The sequence below is a fragment of the Chionomys nivalis genome, chromosome 8 (genome assembly GCF_950005125.1).
Source record: "Chionomys nivalis chromosome 8, mChiNiv1.1, whole genome shotgun sequence".
Taxonomy (NCBI): domain Eukaryota; kingdom Metazoa; phylum Chordata; class Mammalia; order Rodentia; family Cricetidae; genus Chionomys; species Chionomys nivalis.
Genome location: NC_080093.1, coordinates 69370564 through 69376563, shown reverse-complemented (window position 1 = coordinate 69376563; position 6000 = coordinate 69370564). Strand labels below are relative to the sequence as shown.

General features: G+C 48.0%; 1 protein-coding gene across 5 annotated transcripts in view; it reads left to right on the top strand.

Moving 5' to 3' along the window:
- Positions 1 to 2490: 2490 nt before the first annotated feature.
- Srcap (Snf2 related CREBBP activator protein) overlaps positions 2491 to 6000 on the top strand; it is a 52803-nt gene continuing 49293 nt past the window's right edge. For 3 of the 5 annotated variants that reach the window (XM_057777075.1, XM_057777076.1, XM_057777072.1), the window contains exons 1-2: positions 2491 to 2629; positions 4273 to 4348. The gene's annotated coding sequence lies outside the window, so the exon portion shown is untranslated. Of the gene's footprint in view, positions 2630 to 2816; positions 2918 to 4272; positions 4349 to 6000 lie in introns of those variants that run through there. The other 2 variants (XM_057777073.1, XM_057777074.1) reach the window with 2 other exon arrangements.

Below are 6000 nucleotides of genomic sequence, written 5' to 3'. Positions count from 1 at the left end.
GATCACAACCATCTGTAATGAGATCTGGTGCCCTTTTCTGGCCTCCAGGTGTACATGCAGGAGTAACACTGTACATAATAAATTTAAAATGTGTCTTGGGTGATTTGTCTGTGTGTATTGTATGCTTTCAGTGACAAAGAGGCCAGAAGAGTTTAAAATGTTTGCAAGTTTTCTTGTTGGTCCCTTTTGTTCCTAGGAACTGAATTTGGGCCCCCGGTCTATGTCAATGCTCTTAACTACTGAAATATCTCTCTTCCACTACCTACATTCATCTTATCTTTTTTCCTTACCTTCCTTCTGGCATATCTGTGGGGGCTTCACTATGTAAACAAGGCTGGCTTTATATTCACAGAGATTTGCCCTGTCAGTGCCTCTTGAGAGCTGGGATTAAAGGTAAGTGCCACACCTGGTCCCATTATCTTTTATTATTATCTGGAAAGGTATTACATATATATTACATCCAAAAAGGCAAAGTGTAAAACAATATATAGTATGGTATCATTTAAATATGAGGGACTCCACACTGATTACTTCGGGGCAGGCACTGAGAACATGTGGGGAAAGCTTTTGCTAATAATTTATACTATATTTTTACAAAGGCAAACATTTATTACCTCTGTAATTTGAGATTTTATTTTTGAGTGTTTGTCTGAATGTATGGCTCTGATTCAGAAGAGGGTGTTAAGACCCCTAAGACAACACTTAGAGACTGTTAGGAGTTTCTGTGAGGGTGCTGGGACTCAAATCCTGGTTTTCTGGAAGAGCAGGGAGTCTTAACCACTGAACCATCTCTCCAGCTCTGCCTTTGTAATTATTTAAAAAACAACAACAATAACAAAAAACAACTTTCCTCCAGAGGTCCTGAGTTCAATTCCCAGGAACCACATGGTGGCTCACAATCATCTGTAATGAGATCTGGTGCCCTCTTCTGGACTGCAGGTTTACACGCAGGCAGAACATACATAATAAAGAAATCTTTTAAAAAAAGTACTAAATTGAAAAAAGCAAACATACTTACTGGAAGACTATATATATATATTGAAAGACAGGATAATCTTGAAGTTTAGAGTATTTCCTACTGTATATTTGTGTCTATGTGCACCCCCTAGGCTGGCCTCTACCCGTGAGTGCTGGGATTCTAGGCATACATATACCACCACACCTAGCTGTGAAGAATCTTTCTTCCAGTCTCTATTCAATTGTCATTTCACCACTGTTCACAATGCCTTTTCCTATGTCTGTCACTGATCTATTTTATCCCACATGCTTTAATTATTAGTTATGTTTTGGGGCAGGGTCTTGCTATGTAAGCAAGGGCTTTCAAGATCTTTCTTTCAACTGTTGCTGATTATAAACAGGTCCTTAAAATGGGGAGGGAATATCAGATTCTCAAAGGCATTTTTTTTTTTTTTTTTTTTTTTTTTTGGTTTTTCGAGACAGGGTTTCTCTGTGGTTTTGGAGCCTGTCCTGGAACTAGCTCTTGTAGACCAGGCTGGTCTCGAACTCACAGAGATCCGCCTGCCTCTGCCTCCCGAGTGCTGGGATTAAAGGCGTGCGCCACCACCGCCCGGCTCAAAGGCATTTTTTAAAAGTATTTTTACTTGATATGCATGGGCGTTTTACAAGCATGTGGGTCTGTTGTACCATGTGCAGTGACCTTTGAAGCCAGAAGAGGGCGTCCGGTTCCCTGAAACTGGAGTTACAGATGGTTGAGCTACTGTGAGTGCTGGAAATAGAACCTGGGTCCTCTGGAAGAGGAACTAGCCAATATTCTTCGTCGCTGAGCTCTCTTCCCAGCCTCTCAAAAGGGTTCTTAATGCAGAAAACCTGCAAACTAATAGCACAGATATTTGGGGGCTCATGAAAAACCAATGCTACAAAGTCAACTGCAGTTGGTAATGATGGCTCACACCGTTGGCAGAGGCAGGAGCGTCTGTTGAATTTAAGGTTAGCCGGATCTACGTAGCGAGTCCAGGTCAGCCATAGAACACCGTGAGAACTTGTCTTAAAAAAAAAAAAAAAAAGCTACTGGTGGCTAAGGTTCCACAACTAATTTATTTGACTTCACTGGATGATCTGAAAAAAAAAATAAAAATAAAAACTCACAAACCCAAAGGGTGTTCCCCAGAGCAACTCCAATGCAGCTCGAGTTAAAGTGGTTTCAGATCCGCGGAAGCGTGCTGGGCAAGCATGGAACCTCGGGAAGGACTACAACTCCCACCTTGCTTTGCGCTCCAGACAAGAGTCTTACGCTAGCACGCGAGCCTACCCGCCCCTCCAGCCTCCAGTTACTGTGTATCGCGAGAAGACGGGCCGCTCCGGCGGTAGTGATAACGAGCCTTGGTGGTGGTGGTGGTGGTAGTGGCGGTGGCGGCCGAGAAGGCGGCGGCCATTTTGGTGAGGCCTCGGGAGCAGCGGCGGCGGCAGCGGGGTCGCTGGGAGTAGCGTCTCCTCTTTTTCCAACTTACTGATCGCGTCTCCGTGGCGCGACTAGAAGCGGCGGGAGCACGGGGGTGGCTCTAGCGGCGGCCCTTAGGGGGATTTAAAGCGGTGAAGGCGGCGACCAAGAGGGGGCCCTCCCCCCTCCTCGGCGGGAGGGGGGGTGGTGAGCACGCCCCCGAGGACGCAGGTAAGGAGAGGGAGACAAGATGGCGGAGGCTTCCCAGCTCCCCCCTCCCCTGGCGGGTGACTGCGCGCGCATCGCCCCGCGCCTCTTCCCACCTTCCCGGGGTGCTGCGCGCGCACCTTCAGCCGGGGCTCTGGGGCCGGTGAGCGAGGCTGCCTGCGCGCGCCCATAGAGACCAAGGGGAGGGGGTTGTCAGGCCGGGTGGCATCTGGTCTCTGCGCGGCTTCCCTGCCCTCCTGCCCTTCTGCGCACGCGTGCGTGAGCGAGCAAACCCCGAGAGGACGGACCCAGGTGCGCTTCTGCCCGCCCACCAACCTGCCTCCCCTTAGGGGAGAGAGAGGAAGAGGAAAGGGTGCATGAGACGAATAGTCCGGGCGCGTGCCCCCCATACTCCATTTATGAGAGCCCAAGGCTTGGCGCTCGAATCCTTCCTTCCTCAGCTTTTTGCGGTCTGTTGGTGTGAGGGCGCCGACGGACGCGGACTTCGGAGTCCCGCAACCCAGTCTTTGGTTTTGGGTTCTGGCGGGAACCCCCCCAGGCCGTGCGCGCCGCCGGCACACTCCGCCTCCAGCCGCGCACGCGCGGGCCCCTCCCCCCCGCTTGGCGCGCACGTTGGGTGGGGTGGGCGGCCGGGCGGGGGCGTGGCTACCGTCTGAGTGGCGAATGCTTGGACAGAGGTCGGGGGTCAGGCTGGGTCACTTTCCTGAGAGGTCTTGGGAGACTGCAGGGAAGACTAAGGTCAAGAGTTCAAGCATCTAGGTTTCGGACTTCCTCCGGGCCCGGGAATGTGGAGGGTGAAGCCAGGCAGCGCTGCACCTAGACAGGAGTTAACTGGGCAAATACTTCCGGGCCTTGTATAGTTTAACTGCTTGTTTCCGGAGCATGGGTCTCATTGGAGCCTGCCTTATGTCGGCTCTTTGTAAAGTTCTTTGGATGTTCCATCCCGCGTGTGCAGATTTCGAAGGATCCTTTCCTTGTGACCAACTATTTTGTTTTTGGGAACTCCACCCTCATTCCTATTAAGTCCTCACTGAAAAGGCAAACCGGCAGTCGGACATCCAGAAGGCTTTGTGAACTTCTGGATGTAACGTTTCTGTCCGTCGCTTCAAGTAGTTTAGCTTTTAAAACTTTGTGTTGTTTCGTTTCCTCTCTGTCCTTATTCTTATTCAACCAGAATGTACAACCCTGTGAAATTCTCTACACAAAGCACGATTCTTTGTTGCCACTACACTTTTCAAAAAAATTATTTTGCTTTTGCTTGTATTTGTGAATTCCTACACATATGTGCATATGCCACATTCATGCCAGGTGTCCATACAGGCCAGAAGAGTGGGTTGGAGCCACTGGAATTGGAGGTAAAACTGTTGTGAGCTGCCACATGAGTGCTGGGAACCAAACCCAGAATTCTGCAAGAATAATAAATACTCTGAATCGCTCATAGATTTCTCAAGAAATTCCCCCAAGGCCTAGCTGAGATACAACCAAAATCAGTTATTTTTATTTTCTGAAGCATGAACTTTTCATACTACTGTTATGTGAGATGACTTTGAGTGTACGGTCCTGGAAAGCTGGTGTGTAAGTACTCTTAGACAGGCATTGACAAATGTGGATTGCTTGCTCACTGCTGCCTTCCTCTACTGTTTTAGGTGTGATTTCCCTCTTTACAGCACGGCACCGTGGAAGTGCAGACTTTCACAGGGGGTGTGGTCTCTGCTCACACAGGTGAGCTCACTTCAGATACAATTTTGTGTGCTTATGTTAATAGAGAAACAGTATTTGATAATGAGAGAGAGGTTACTTGTGGATTTTTACTCAGGTAAACTTCAAATCTTTGCATGTGTTTTCACGGGAGTGTGACGATAATGGTACAACAGTGGAGTCTCAGCACTCCCGGGAAGAGTACTAGGAGTCCAGTGTTCTGCAGAGGTTTGGTTTTTTTCTTTCTGGCATAGGGTCTCTCTGCAGAGCCTTGACTGTCTTGGAACTTACTGTATAGACAGGGCTGGCCTGAAAGTCACAGAGATATGCCTGCCTTAGAGTCTCAGTGCTGAGGTTAAAGGCGTGGGCCAAAAACAAACAACAAAACAAAAAAATACTTGGGTGGTGGTGGCGCACGCCTTTAATCCCAGCACTCTAGGAGGCAGAGGCAGGCGGATCTCTGAGTTAGAGGCCAGCCTGGTCTACAGAGCTAGTTCCTGACAGGCTCCAAAGCTACAGAGAAACCCTGTCTTGAAACCCAAAACAAAACAAAAGCATGTGCCACCAACCCAGCTTCTTTAGTGTTTTGGAATGAAGCTATCTGGATTTAAGTTCTCCCACTATTTTCTTTCTTCTTCTTTTTCTTTATTTTTAAGACAAAAAAAAACCCCCAAAACCCTCCTATAGTTTAAACTGGCCTGAAGCTGTATAGCTGAGAATAACTGAAAAGCTCTGATCCTCTTGCCTCAGTTGTACAGTTATGGCACTCAACTTCATGTGGTTTTTTTTTTTTTTTTTTGGTTTTTCGAGACAGGGTTTCTCTGTGGGTTTGGAGCCTGTCCTGGAACTAGCTCTTGTAGACCAGGCTGGTCTCGAACTCACAGAGATCCGCCTGCCTCTGCCTCCCGCGTGCTGGGATTAAAAGGCCTGCGCCACCACCGCCCGGCAACTTCATGTGATTCTGGGGATTAAATCTTGGGCTTTGCTAGTACAAGTCAAGTATTCTACCAAGTAACCACGTTCTTAGCCCTTTATCCCCTTTATCCACCCCCCCACCTTAATTTTTTTTCCTTAGGGGAAGGGATCTCAGTCTGTAACCCAAACTGACTTCGAATTCATAGCAGCCCTCCTGCGTTAGCCCCCTAAGTGCTGAGATTATGGGTATGAACCACCTCTCCTGATATATATCATCATCCCCCATGCACGCTCAGTTTTTTGAAACAGGATTTCTCTGTGTAGCACTGGCTGTACTGGGACTCACTCTGTAGACCTGGCTGGCCTTAAACTCACAGAGATCCAAACCTCTACCTCTGGAGTGCTGGATTCAAACAATCTTCTTCACCCTATGTCGCAAATATGTTCTTCCTCTTCTAGCTAAGCAAGTACTTCCAAGTATTTGATACATAGTAAATGCTCAAGGAACATGGGGATAAGTAGCATATTGAGACAGGGTCTTCCACTCACTACCGTGTAACCAGGGATGACCTTGAACTCCTGATCTTTCTGCCTCTACTTCCCAAGCTTGAGATTTAAGGTATATGCCACTGTGTTAGTTTTATGCTTTGTTGGGGGATTGAACCCATGTTTTACTTGTGCTGAGTAACCAACTGAGCTACCTTGCGATCCCAGGAAACAGTTCAGCTTTTTGGAGGCTAAGGCAGGAGGATAGTAAGTCC